The sequence below is a fragment of the Syngnathus typhle genome, linkage group LG2 (assembly GCF_033458585.1).
Source record: "Syngnathus typhle isolate RoL2023-S1 ecotype Sweden linkage group LG2, RoL_Styp_1.0, whole genome shotgun sequence".
Lineage (NCBI taxonomy): Eukaryota > Metazoa > Chordata > Actinopteri > Syngnathiformes > Syngnathidae > Syngnathus > Syngnathus typhle.
In genome coordinates, this window is record NC_083739.1 from 8,552,068 (window position 1) to 8,566,747 (window position 14,680).

General features: G+C 42.4%; 1 protein-coding gene across 2 annotated transcripts in view; it reads left to right on the plus strand.

Annotated features, from left to right (window-relative positions):
* Positions 1 to 2,431: 2,431 nt before the first annotated feature.
* Positions 2,432 to 14,680, plus strand: part of zbtb46 (zinc finger and BTB domain containing 46) — a 51,671-nt gene continuing 39,422 nt past the window's right edge. The window contains exon 1 of one of the 2 annotated variants that reach the window (XM_061272088.1): positions 2,432 to 2,700. The gene's annotated coding sequence lies outside the window, so the exon portion shown is untranslated. The remainder of the gene's footprint in view (positions 2,701 to 14,680) is intronic. The other variant, XM_061272089.1, reaches the window with a different exon arrangement.

Here is a 14,680-nt window from a genome sequence, read left to right on the forward strand (position 1 = left end):
GAGCCCATCAGTTTGACACTCATATTGGTTGTTCTTTGCAGATGATAAAGATTATATGACTGTGTGTTCTGCTATAGTTTCAATTGGTGCACCATTAGGGTTGAATCTGTTACTTAAAGTGTTAAGTAAATAAAATTGACCTGACTTATTTATATTGTGCATTTCATACAGAATGTGCATGATGAAAAGTACAACATTTAAAAGCATTAAAAACAACAACAACAGACGTTTAAAAACAGTACAGAAAAAAAAAAAATCTTACAAAAATTACTCAAGTATGAATTAGGCAAGATAAAAAACATTTTTTTAACTGAGTGGCAGGAAACAACCTTTTGGATTTTTTTCTTCCCACTATTTGCCAAACTGCTGCTTGATTAGAAGTGCGTTGTTAGCTCGATGGTGCAGCCAACACACAAATCAAACACAAGGTAAATTGTACCAAACCATACCGAGCTGAGCTTGACCGAATCATACCATTTAATGGAAAATGCGTCCGTCTGTCCACAAGCTCTGTTTGCCCCGCAACCAACCACCAACCCACCCTCCTGAGTGGATAGCCGTGATAAGTGTTCACAGGATCGAATATATGTGTAAGTGGCCCTAATGAAGGGTTGTGGGGATGAGTGAGGTCACGGAGGGCGGCTGAGGTCACGCTTGTCATGTCAGCCGGATTTGAAGGCCACGATGGCGTGAGAGAGCGCAGCTTTGCGTAAAGCAGCTTGTTTTGGGCAGGGATTGTGTTAGAAGACCCCGCAAATGCAGAGACCCGTGCTCAGGCATTACAGACCTGCATCCTTAATCCACATGCTGTTATCGCAGCGTTATCCGGCCCTTCAGTCGCCAACAGGCTGATGGAGACCGTGCTCAGAGCCCTGCTGGAGCGCGCTAACGCATCACTCTTGCTACACACATTAACACATACATAAACATTCACACATACATACACACGCAGTCACAGTCTTTTGTGATCATGCTTAATTACTATCGAATTAGCGACTGCAGTTCCTCAGTATGTACACACATGAAGCAGGCATGCACAACTGAACTTGAGCTGAATCGCTTTTTCTACAAAGATATGTACATAGTGTTGATCCTTTTGAAAAATCTAAACCCAAAATATTTGAACCCAAATGGGCTTGCATTTGTCAAAACCTACTCTATTAAATATTGTGTTTGTGGACAAAGAGTTAAACATAATTATTCATCAACATAATTGCAGTGTCTTGCTGAGTGGGCATTTTCAGATGTAGGCCGGAGAAGACGTTTAAGCGCAAGTAGCGCCTTGCCTGCGACTATACGACGCTGTTGCAAAGTGTTGGCTGGCAGATTGGAGTGAGCGATGGATTAAATAATTCCATCCTGAGTACGCTACGGCCGTCAGAAGAAGTGTAGTGCAAATTAAAAGGGGTGTACATCAACTTCTTGATCGCAAAGACAGCTGCAAAAAGAATTTCAGATTGGCTCACAATTTAGTAAATATATGTTGATGATGTTAGGATCTTTTGTTTTTTGCAAGTAGAGCTAGTAGATGCAATGTTTTGAATATAAACCATTTTTTTGATTGTAAATGCTTTGTAGATTTAATTTTGCTGCAGCTGATGAAGAAAATATTTAAAATATAACACACTTAGAACTAAGAACTTTAAGTTTGACATTGGGTTTTCTTTTCTTTTATGACACATGCATGACACGTCACTTTGTCAAATGACACTCCATCCTTGCGCCATCACCCCATCATCAAGTAGTGTTTTTCCTATGGTTACCACCAGAGAGAATGGCTTTCCCTGAGCCCCTGATCACTCCCATGGCAACCGATACCGCTCGTACCACCCGTGAGTATGCCACAACACAATCATCCACATCTATTGTTATTGCTGTTGTTGTTGTTGTGATTATGATTATTCTTATTCTGATTATAATATCATCATCAGTATTAATAGTAGTAGTAGTACAATACAAGGTAGCCGCTGTAACAAAGATAAAGCAACTCGCAAATAGCAATGGGACAACCACAAATGCACTAATGTCACCAAGCAATTTCAGTCCAAAAAACTTCCCATTTTTTCCACCCATGTTATGATTTTTTCTTGAAATATGTTGTTTAATGTTACCATGAAAATAAGACCACCTATCTCTACAAACATCATATTCTAAAATGAAAAATTAATTAATTTGAAATGTGTACATCGGTGGCGTCTGGAGGAGTGATGATGATTTTGGACATGTCCAAAACTATCATCACTTCTCAGTGTTCAAAATAATCATCACTTCTTATCCCCTGACAATGATTATTTTCATTTTTTTTATATTCATCTATTTATTCCTCAAAATATGAAAAAATGTGATTGGTAGAGATAAGGAAGACGTGCGGGGGAGAGAAAGAGAGTATAATGGGGGAGGGAGAGAGCGAGGGGGAGGCTCATGATTGCAAGACACGGAAGAGCAGGGGAGGGAGAAGCTGGGAGAGCGAGAGAAAGCGGGGCTGTGGAGTGGGAGAAAACACGGGGAATTACACTTGGCAGAAAAGACACGCATTAGAGAGGACAGAGCTTTCCGAGTGGACATCCCTCCCCCCCGCCCCGCCACACTGCACTCATCCTCCTTTACCGTGTTGTTTCTCGGGGCTGTCACACCACATTGGACTCGGAGGGAAGCGACACCGATCGCCGTGCAGCCCATTCAGAGCCCATGGGGTAACAGGTATGTCTCACTTGCTTCAAGTAAGAAGCTTCCCTTTTTTTTTTTCTTTTTTTTTTAATCCCCTTTCGAAGACTGAGCCACGCTGCATGTCTGTGCTTATTTCAGTGATGTATTTTTACTAGTTCCCCTGGCGTGTCCAGCAACTCCGACACCGAGGTACCTGCCCGTGTGTTTATTTCAGTTTCACAGAAATAAGAATCAATATTACGGTGGCTCCGTCGGATCGCTGTGACAGGCTCCCCAGAGTGAGCCGTGTGAAAGTACCTGTTCGGCTGTCTGCCGCTTTGTGCAAACTGTCACTCATTGACACGCGTGGTGTATCACACCCAATTGAACACGGCACGCACTTGTCTGCCTTTGCTTGTGATGACACGCCACTCTCCGAGTTGACTTTTCCGAATGAAACTTTTATTTTGATGCCAAAGAACTAGTCGTTGATGTGATCATGGCAACAGGCGACCGCTTACGGCTGTGGAGCGCTTTCTTGCGGGGGCTGGCTGCAATGCTTGTTCGGCTGCTTGCAGGGCGGAAGACTGGACATGAACCCTCCTCCGTCTGGCCTCAGTTAACCTCCAAAGAGGGATTCTTTGTCCAGCTGAAATTTCTTCTGTTTCAACAGACCAAACTTAACAAGCAAATGCATGATCTCTTTTGCCAATGCAAATATTTTAATTGGAAAAATGTCACATCAAAGGTCATAAGAGCGTATATGATCATCTCGTCTCACAAACAAACGTATTTGGTGGGAAATATTGGGATTTTAAGTTACAAGGCAGTTTTCTGTAGTATGAATGGCAACAGGTGGACACAGGTTGGTTGCACCTTCTGCCATCTAGTGGAAATGCATTTTGTTTCTTTTGCTTATAGCTATAAAGCTAACATCGTTGAGATGAACAAAGATAGTTGATTTCAAACAAATACTTAAACCAAGCAGTGTAGCTTGAAGGCGTATTTAAACAAACATCCTGTTTTATGGCATGGGGGGGATTTGAAAAGGGATCGTTTTGGAGGATGGGAGGGGGTGTTCCAGTGATATGCACCTGTGGATGAAAAAGCAAAGTGTGGAGAGTCTCTGTCAAGCACGACTGCTGTCAATAAATAGTGTGAATAGTCACAGCCTCTGAAATAATCTTATTTCTTGTCATTTCCTGGCCATGGCAAGCCACTTCTTAGCTTCCTCAGTAAAAAAAAAAAGAATACAATGCAGTGTAAGTAGCACCTCTAAGAGTTGTTTCCTGACAAGAACACCAGGGGGCGCACTTTCTTTTACAGTGTTATAGTGTTCGTTATATATGCGCAGGTCATTCGACGAGTGCGAGGTAGTCGCCAACTGTGAATTTTTTTTTCGTCATTGTCCAGTTTAGTCATTTTTGCCCACATCGCTTCATGTGCAGTGGATGCTATTATTGACATAGTGGCTCGTTGATGTTCTGGGTTCGAATCTCGGCTCTGGCTGGAGTTTGCATGTTGGATGCGTCCGTGCTGCAGTTGTTGCTCATGTTTGTCTTCTTTCTTTATCGGGTTTGTGTTCAATTAGTTTATAACAAAGCCACGGAAAAAGTCTTTGCGTCAAGGGCCCCACACGGCACAGTTTGACAGCAACTAACAGGATTTTTGGATTAAAAGACTGTCTGCTGATTTCCCAAATTGTCTTAAGGCCCGATCGGATTTGTACAGTTGTTTTTTCCTCAGTCATTCCAGGTTAAGAAGTCTAGCTTGATATGGTAAGCCCTCCAAATTCCTTTATTCAGTTATTCAATTATTGTAGGATTACATATTCTATTATATGTGTCTGTGTAGGTATATTTCCGTCAGTTTTGTTTGGCCCCAAAGTTCTCGCTGCATCTTTTCTTGACACCACCTGGTCTGCCTCAGGAGCCCTGTGCTTCCCTGAGGTGGTGTTTTGTGCTACCCTAACAAGAAGAGCATCGCGGCACGTGTGTGTGTACACAGCAATGCTCTAACCACTGACCAAGACGGCAGTGAGAAGGTGAGTGGAGGAGGCATGCGGGGGCGAAATCCACTGTAAGATGGAAAAAATATTAGCTGCACGTTGCCTGTGAGATTATAAACTACTTTCCACTCGGGTTTGACCTTATGTCTGAAACTTTATAAAGATGATGACCTGAGGTGAGATTTGAACACATCTTCTGCTCGGTTTTGGTGGTCCACATGCTAGTTGGAGTGTGGATGGGAGTAAGCAAGCACTGGTGGGTCAACGCGACATTTGACCGGTGAGCTTTTTGTGCAGATTGGGTTGAAGATAGGATTTGGGTTGGCTAAATTGGAGGTGGTTGCAGTTGTTTGTTTAGTCCCTTGCTCATGGGCCCTGAAGCAATGAGCGGCGTGTCTGCGTACTATTTACGAGGGGGGCGGAGCTTTCAGTCACATGCTGCCGCAATGCCCGCAATAAGTGGGGGAGGCACGGCATGATTCGGGTGCCAGTTTGGAGGCTCGTGACGCTGCCCCCTCTCTGTCGGTGTATGTGCGAGCCTGCTGGTGTGTAGGAGGTCCTCGGTGCCCCCGTGTAGGTTGTAGGCTGACGTGTGCTAGTTGCTTAGTAGGCTTCTATCCCCAGGGACGCAGTGTACTAACCCCCCCCCCTAGTGTGTGTGTGTGTTTTATGTAGATGGTAACCATACACCTCTTAATGACTGTAGAGAAATGCGGAAAAGAGGTCAAACGGTCCGTAACAGGATCCACGCTTCACACATTGTTTTATCTCTGCCAATTTCTTTGTAGTGATAACTTGTTAATGTGTTCACCTGGCTAGCAGGCCACTGGGTTAACTGTTTGCTCTCACTTTAAAAGAGATCCCCCAAAGTTGACTGTTGTATGCATCCCATCTTGAATGTTATCCTTCTCACTACTTGATTCACGGCTTTGGCTCACAGTGAGCTGGAGCCAATTGCGGGCTGCTCCCCCCCCACCTCGGACAACTCCTAAAGCTTTTTAGATTAACTGCCTTCCGTAGCACATTGTGAATACAGGTGCTCCTAATCCTGGTGGGGAGCCAGTGGGGGATGTGTGTGGAGCATCTGTCATTTTTGTCCACCTATCTAACATGCTCATCTCCCCGCCCCCCAATTAGGAACAGGTGAGTTTGACGTACCCTCAACATGAACGACCCCCACCACACGCACACACGCACACACACTCACAGGCAAGTCTCCATAGATGTGATGGTGCTTGTATTTCGCATGCATGCACCTGCATGTCCATTGGAGCTCCTTTTGTCTCTATTCTTGGTTACTGAGTTTTCAATGAGGAAATCAATTTGAACTAAATATGCATTCATTCTTGTTTATTAACTAGAATTCATTCATCCACCCATACACATTCATTCATTCATTCATTCATTCATTCATTCATTCATTCATTCATTCATTCATTCATTCATTCATTCATTCATTCATTCATTCATTCATTCATTCATTCATTCATTCCATTCATTCATTTCATTCAAGACAAACAGCAGATTTTTCTGGTCAGCATCAATTCAAATGTATTATCATTTATTTATTCAACTTCTTCTCGCATGCTGCGCCAGTTGTCCTTGAATGACTCGGAATGTTGGACGCGCAGAGTGGGCATCCTCAATGTAATTACCTGGCAGGCATGCCAGCGGGCACACACCCGCGCACTCTCTTAGTTGTTCATTTATAAGTGACTTAAGAGTCTTAAACTCTGTGCAGAAAGATGATCAGCCCGACTTCTACTGAAGGTGTAAGTTTAAGTGTGGACGCTGCTGAAAGCTTTCCCCCCCCAAAAAAGTACATACTTGTCAGTTGATATTTTTCAAGTGAATGAATTTATCTTTTATACATACTACAGCGTGAGCAATTGATGAGAAATTGAGTGGCTTGGAGCAAATACATCTTCAGAAATGGTCCGCTAGCCTTGGGCTCTGCCTGGTGCCAGATTTCCATATCAAAGCTCAGGTAAGAGAGAGAAAGATGTGCTGAACGTGGCAAAGAAAAACGAGAGAGGGGTTGATGAAACCAAAAGCAAGCTATGTTGTTGTTTTTAATATGCGTCTTATAGTTTATTCCGGGTCCGCACAGTCTATCCTAATCCAAACTCATCAGTTTAGAAACAGAATCCACACACTTTGTCTGCTCACTTCTATATGTGACACAAGTAGGAACATGGTGGAAAAAGAGCTTTCTGCTCCTACAACACATCTGACCTGAGCACTTGATGGTCAACTGTACATTTTGGGGGGGGGGGGGGGGGGAGACTGGAGTGATTTAACCCATTATGGTCTAAAGCACCTGGCAACCTCTAAAACCTAAGGGCCACTTTAGAAGCATACCCAAAAATAAAAACGTATTACTGGAAAGTCAACTATACAGGTTTCAATTCTTTTCAATGGACAAGGATGAATTTAAATTGAAGTATTTTCCAGACCTTTGTCAAGAAACAATTTCAGTTTGTATCTCTAGGATTGATTATTCCTGCGACTTGGAGTGTCATCCCTGACCCTGTGGACTTGATGGCGACACTAACAAATGGATGGGCTCTTTGCTTGCCGCTGTTGAACATTATCCGGCTTTGCGGACTTTGGTAATCCAGTTGTGAACTGGAGTGCTAAAGTGCCGCTAACAAGACCTGTTTAACATTCACTCCTCTGCTCAACATACAATTATTCCACTTGGCTGCCATTAACATGTACAGTAGGACTTGGCTTTTAATTGGCCTGATATGACTAATGCCAGATCAACTCGGATTTGCTAATTAGTTTTTGCTTTAAAAGTGCCATCAGGACATGAAATATTCATTGATGTGAGGTAGAGCGAGGACTGTGGGTGGAATTACGAGATATTAGTGCTATAGGCAGGTTGCGCCGGGAGAAGAGATTGAACCTTTTGTCGGCTTGTTGTGGTCGCTTATTCATACTTTGGGTGAGGTGTTAGTATTTCGTCACACGCCCACGTACCACCTCCATTCAAAGCATCACAAGGCCACTTTTTCTCTACCGGTCCCCTCCTACGTCCTCTCCATCGCACCTGTTTTACCCCCAGCCCCCCCATATTTTTGAAACTACATCTGCACTGTGTCTGTAGGGTGGCATGAGATTTTGGCCATCTTTTTCTAAGTTCTCTCGCTCTCTCGCACTCTGTTGCTCTCTCTTTCTCTAACACTCATTCAACATCAAGTGTGAGAAACTGGAAAACTACAGTTGGTAAGGTAGGTAAACTAAATACAGGGTTTAGTTTTAGAAGAGTTGTAGGTGGCGAGTGCGAGATGGCGGGGTATACAGTCTTTCTCGTCTTACTATGGACGGGACGATCTCATTCGCACCCTAACACGCATGGCAGATTAATCAAATATAACTCTTTATGGATTCTAAATTCATAATTCACAATCACATCGTATAAGTGTATTATGGTGTTCCACAAGGTTCAGTATTAGGTCCCAAGGTATTTATGCATTATTTAAATTGACAGTATGAAATATTTTGATAGAAATAAGATGAATGAACGCCAAAACTAAATTGATGGTGTTTGATGGTAGAACTAGTAATATTTAATTCAAATGGCTCTAAACTCAGAGTATGTGAACCAAAATTCTGGAGTGACATATATATCACTCATATATATCATTGTAAAATGTATTAAAACGTAACTTGGAGTAAAGAGCTTTCTTCTCTGCTCACCTTTTGGTTGCTTCACCTCACACGTGCCCCCGTCCTCTCCGTGCCCTCTACTCCATCCATCCCACTCATCCTGCTCCAATACTCCTCCCACTCCTTCATCCCCCGCCTCTCCTCCTCCTCCAGTCACCCTACTGTAAGTGGGCCAGGTGCCTCCTGTGGCCTCCCCTACTCTATTTCTCATTTTTACCCTTGCTCTCCTCCCTCTTACATTTTCACCCTCTTCCTGTTCCCTTTCTCATTCCTGCTCATATTTATATATCCTGTTAGTGCAACAGTTACTATGAGGGTACCATGCAGCATCAGTGTTGCTGCCTTTGACCCAATGGGGCAATTTAAAAGGTCAAGAGAGCTCTGCAATATTTAAAACAAATAGTTATACAAAAAAAAAGTCGCAAAGTTATATGAAATAGTGCTTACTAGATCATAAGACAGAAAAGGTGTCTCGGGAATTAATGCATGACTACTTTGCTATTGTTCCTGAAGATAATTACAAAATCACAAAGACAATTTGCAGGTTTTGTTCCTGATGTAATACTTTCCTGGAAAGAGCCACATTTAATTGAAGTCTTCTAACCTGCAACACAATATTGTGTCATATTTTTTTTACCTTAAAACAATTGCCTCAGCTTCATTTAAAATAGACCTTTAGTAGCTAACAAAGACAAGAGCCTCATTTTCATTGCCATGGCAATTACACTGTGCACTGTACTGTACATTTTCTTTGTCGTCGCACTCTAAATGGAGCAACAACCCCGCTCTTGTTGTCTAGCGCCAGTGTCAATGCCAAAATGATCACACATCCTATTTTATTGCTTTCACATTTGTCATCTTGACTTCATTTACCCTTGACAGTTTTTGTTTTCTCTCTGTGGAGTTTCCATGTTCTCTCTGTACTTGCGTGGGTTTTCACTCACTCCTCTCTCCTTCCACGTTCTAAAAACACGTGGTCTGAATTGTACATGCATTTGAACGTGAATGCGAATGGATGTTTGTCCCAATGGTGACCACTCCAGGGTGTACCCCTCCTCTCACCCAAGTCAACCCAACGAGAGGTATAGCAAATAAGTGGATTCCCTAGTTCGGCTTTAATAACTGTTGACTATGAAACTGTCTGAATTGCCATTGAGAAATCAGAGTGAGTGTGCTTGTTTTGAAAATGGTTAATGCTTGACATTTTGAGTTTCTTGAAACAAATCACTTGTGTGTGTAATGAGTGTGTAGTCTCATCTGTCCATGGGTATTCTTGAAAATAGAGATCAGTCATTGTTGCTGGAAGTCTTTTGTTGAGTTCAGTTCCTGTTTTCAACCAGGAGTGATCAAGCCAGACCTGAACAGAAGTGAAAAAGTCCACATCCTCTTTTAAGGGGCGAATTTCCCCCCACTTAGTTTTACGTTGACTGTATGTGAACACAAAACAAAACGTCGATTCATTGCGGTGGCCTCATTGTCTGCGGCTCTGTTAATTCTCACGGTGAACTTTCAACATCACTTGTCATTTCATTTCATCTTGTCTCAGCTCACACCTTTCACTCATTGTCACTCTTCCTTGCCCTCTTTTTTTTAGATCGCTTTCTCACCTCTGTACACCTCCTTGTGCTGTCTCACCCCCCCCATTTGATTTTTCTTCACGGCATTTCCACGGACACCTAATACCGTCCCTTCCTCACAAAAAAGGGACATTTGCGTGATTTCTTCAAATGGAATTTCCAAGGTGGGCGTCGTCCTTGGCTATTGATGGAGTATATCGTGCCAGTTGCACAAATTAATTCGCTTTTCATGGCTGCAGGGGTTGCAGGAGTTTACCATCAGCACCATAAGCCTGCAAGTCGCGGCCGTCTTTCGTGTTAGTCAAACTGTGTCAGTTTATGTAATGTCAATGCCCACTTTAGACAAGAAGACAGACGGACAGACAGAAAAGGAGACGTGTGGAAAGAGGAGCAAGACAAATGTGAGGCTGTCCATGAGACTTGGAGATTCATCACAGACGAGTTTGTAGCCTTGAGGCACAACAAAGCAAAGTTTACATTGCTTTTTCTTTTTACCTCCCCAAAAAATATCTGTCTGAAAAACAACCTTTGGCTATCGGTGGGGTAAAAAAAACAACTGATACACAACTAAGCGACTCACGCCGGCTTGCTGCTTAAGTTTTTTTGCGCTTAATAAAAAATACTTTGTGTCTGCGAGCTTATCTGACAATATTACCGTAATTTACGGACTATAAGTCGCACCGGAGTATAAATCGCACCAGCCATAAAATGCCCAAAAAAGTGAAAAATAAACATATGTATATAAGTCGCTCCCCCACCCAAACTATGAAAAAAAAATGCGATTTATAGTCCGAAAATTACGGTACATTGATTATACAATATTTCTTCTTTCAAAGCAACATTTTAAGTAATATAACAACACATATTGAACTGTTGATTGATGAACATTTGTAGTGGAAACGTGCTACATTGAGTCTTCCGCTCAAGTGTCCCCGATGCCCAGTTCTCTGTTAGTCCATTGAACATCGATCTCAAGCTACTTTTCGTCTTTATCCGCCACAACACTGCTTTTGTTCTCCATCGCTCTTCCTTCTCTTTTTTTTTCTCGCACTCCCATCTCCTCCGGTCCTTCTTCTCCTTCACCGTCTTTTCTCCAACTCCAAAAATGTGAGTCCTTCTATATTTAGATGCCCCTCTCCTCTCTGCTTGATTCTTCTCCCTTTATCTCACCTCGTTTTTTTTATTATTATTATTATTTTTTTTTTTTTTCTGCTGTTGAAGGACAGATTTGCCAAAGAGCTCCAAGATTTCTCCCTGTTTGATTGTGGCGGCGTTTTGATCAGGTTGATGAGTGACACGGCAGCCTCAGGCCATTCTATACAAGTGCGCTTTTATAAACACGTCTTTGTATGTAAATCACTTGTATGATAGACTCAGGAAGCCAGTGAATGTTGTATATTTTTTCCTGCTTTTCGCGCACTCTGCAGTGTTTGAAAATTAGATTTGCTGTATTTGCCCATGAAGGGGAGGGTGTATGGGGGGTGGTGACATCACACTTTTTCCCCTTTTCTTAGCTGAACTTATTGTGAGCGAAAGTTAATTTTAGAAGAATTTAGAATTTAAGAAGGATGCCTGTTTGCTTTTTTAGTAAGTGACTTTACCACCAGGTACCCTGCACACACGCACTCTCGCTCTCTCTCTATTGAACACCCGCCTCGGCACCAGATAGCTCGCCACCAGTGAGTCATTATCATCCAGTCATTCAAAAAGCACACATCTTAATAAACAACAATGAGCTCACATGGCGTTGTGATTTGTTTTCTTTTTTTTTGTGAACATAAATTCCTCATCCACTGTCACTTTGGCATGTATCAGTTTGTAAAGCCTTTGATTGATTTTACCTCTGACTCATATTGCGAATTGTTTGGGATATTGACATGATTCACAATCCCTTCTGACTTTCTGCGTTAAATGTAAGGGCGTTTACATCTTAAACCAACTGAACAATGCAGGAATTACAACAGTTTGTTGTATATGTGTTTCCCCACTGTTGAAGGGCCAAAAGTAATGGGACAGTTGACTGCTAATCTCTCTTGTAATTCACTGCAAGCATTTGGAAAAAAGGGAAAACATAAAAGTTTGATTCATGATCACTCCTATTATTGTCCTATTATTTTCCTGCTCCAAATTAAATGTGAAAGTCTGCATTTAACGCACATCTTGTTGATTTCATTTTACAGCCAAAATGATGACAATTGTGTCCATGTCCCAATCTCCATAAACATTACTGTATTCTGTCATTCCAAAGTATGACAGATGATTGTAAGAATTCAGAATAATTTTTCATTTTTTTTCCCCAGCTCTGTTTACATAGCGGTTGAAGTCTGGCCTACTGGCTAATCTAACGGTAGCGATTCTAAAACAAAGACTCACTGTCTTGTTATCTGTTTGTGTCTTCTTCAACTCCTCTATCCTCCCTCCTTTTGCCTTGACATCCTCTGCTCCCACTCACACGCCCCATCCTGTCCTCCGCCTTCCTTTATAACCCCTCTTTTGTCCTAGGGCTCCAATCATCCACACCTCCTCCCACAGCTCCCACACCTTTTCATTTGACTTTTCTAACTACAGTAATGAGATGTTTTATTATTTGCATTTCACAGCTTTTAATAGAGAGAAAATTTAGGCTAAGCCCCAGGTCGTCCATCATGTTGTTACCATGGGAGGCCGAGCGGGCGTAGAGAGGAACGTAGCCCAGAAACCACGCATACACATTGAGAAGGAAATGACAAGGGTGCACCATCTTTGTGGAATAAAAAATAAATAAATCATGGAATGAACACTTTAAAGACCTCTAAAATCCTCCATAACAAATGATCAATAAAAAAATATTCGCTCAAAATGTATTACATGACATTTGCAATTAGTAGGCTGCAATTAACGTTTATTTCAACCATCAAATAATAATTTATTGATTATTGAGGATTTTACAAATGTAAATGTTTGACGCTGTCTGAAACACGGTAATTTTGATGCGTTGCCTTGAACAACGCCTCGAAATTTCGACCTATACAAACTATTTTGAACTGCAACTTGACAGCCAATTGGAGAAGGGCTTCCCTGAGTGGCAGTGGAACTAAAATGCTTGAGTAAATAATTACATTCTACTGCTTCACTTTAATTTGAGGGCATTTTTCTTTTTAAATCAAATTTCTCCAAAAACCCATGATCTGATTCTAAAAAATGTTTGCTCCTCCCAGACTGCTTTTCGGCACAGTGTCATTTTTGGTGAATCTTGTCCCAACGCTAACTACAATACATCCACAATACAGTCACATGCATGCAGTATCACTGACTGGTGTCATGGGGGTCACCTAAGGGCTTGATGAGCCAAACAAACCGACATTTTGGGATGATCCTAGTCTCTTATTAGTGTGACTGGATTTCAAGACGATCCCCTCCCGGGCTTAACACCTCGTGAAGCCGGAGGTGAGAAAATGAGATGGTGCCCAGTATAGTAATGTCTTAAGACAGGCTCAAAACTGGAGGCTAAGTCCCTCACAGAAATTGAATCTCCAGAGCTTGATGGGTGACCGAGGCTGACTTGAAGGATGTTGACCTGAGTTTTCAGGTGCTGGTTAAGATGGAAGGGAATGAAGGTGGATGAAGGAAGTAGCATTAAGTCTTCCTAAGCCTCCTGGATCTTCTTTGGTGCCTCTCCACATGACATGACTATCCTTTTGCCCTCCACCCTGGCTTCCAGGAAAGCGGCCAGCCAAACGGCCGGAGGGAAAGAGAGGTGGAGGTGGCAAATACAGCATGCTCAAAGCTGATGGGGACAGGTAGGTGCACGGGGACTTGATATTAAGAATATGTGAAATAGGAGATGTAAAGAACCGCAGCAAAGATGAGAACGGAGGAGATAAAAGAGTGCAGGATGAAAAGAAGAAACTGAAGGAGCTAAGAATAATAATTCCTAATATCTTTTTTTAATGTAGCTGGTCTACCTGTCTCTCGCTGGCATTGTGTGTGTGCGTGTTATTTTCATTTCCAGCCTTGTTGATGGGTGAACACGCTGGCTTGTCCCGGGAGGCTGCCAGCTCTGTCGGATTGGGGATTAACCCCGGGATAATGGCCTTGATGCCCAGTTGAGTGGAAGCAAAGCTGTTTGAAAATATTGGCTGCCTGACTCATTTTCCTCTTCCTTCTTGCCTTTCACTTGTTGTCTATCGGTCATATCTCTTCACCTCATCTAGTCTTACTTCCTTTTTTTTTTCTGGATTCCTCATGTCCCGCTCTGCCTCCGTGCTTGCGTTTCACCATGACCTTTGACTGCCCTCATGTCGTGAAGCGAAAGTGAGCGTAGAATCATTGCTGCTCATCTAATTGCAAAAGAGTGATGACATAACCAATCATTGAAAATGAGCATTCAATTAAATAATACTTTCTGCCCATGCACCTCAGATGTGTGGCGGTCAAAACACAGTCTGACTCCATTCTGTTTGAAGAGCTTCAACTCTGTTGTTGCTCACTTGTTCACCCCGTTGAAACCCCTTTTATCAAGTAATGCGCAGAACTGTGACATTTTCTAAGGAGACAAGTGCAATTTGTATGCACCATGATTAGATGAGGGTGGCAATTTTCTGAGCAGCCTACCGGCCGCTAAAGGATAATATGTCCTCACGTTCTGAAAAAATACAACATATTGTAAAGCATTTTTTGGGGTCAACTTCCCCTTTAAAGAGGAAGCCATCCAAGGGAAAGCTCATGTAAACAAAGTTTGCCTCCGTGTTTGGTCCGCAAGGTCGTTTGTATTGGTCTCGGGTCAAGGAAGCAG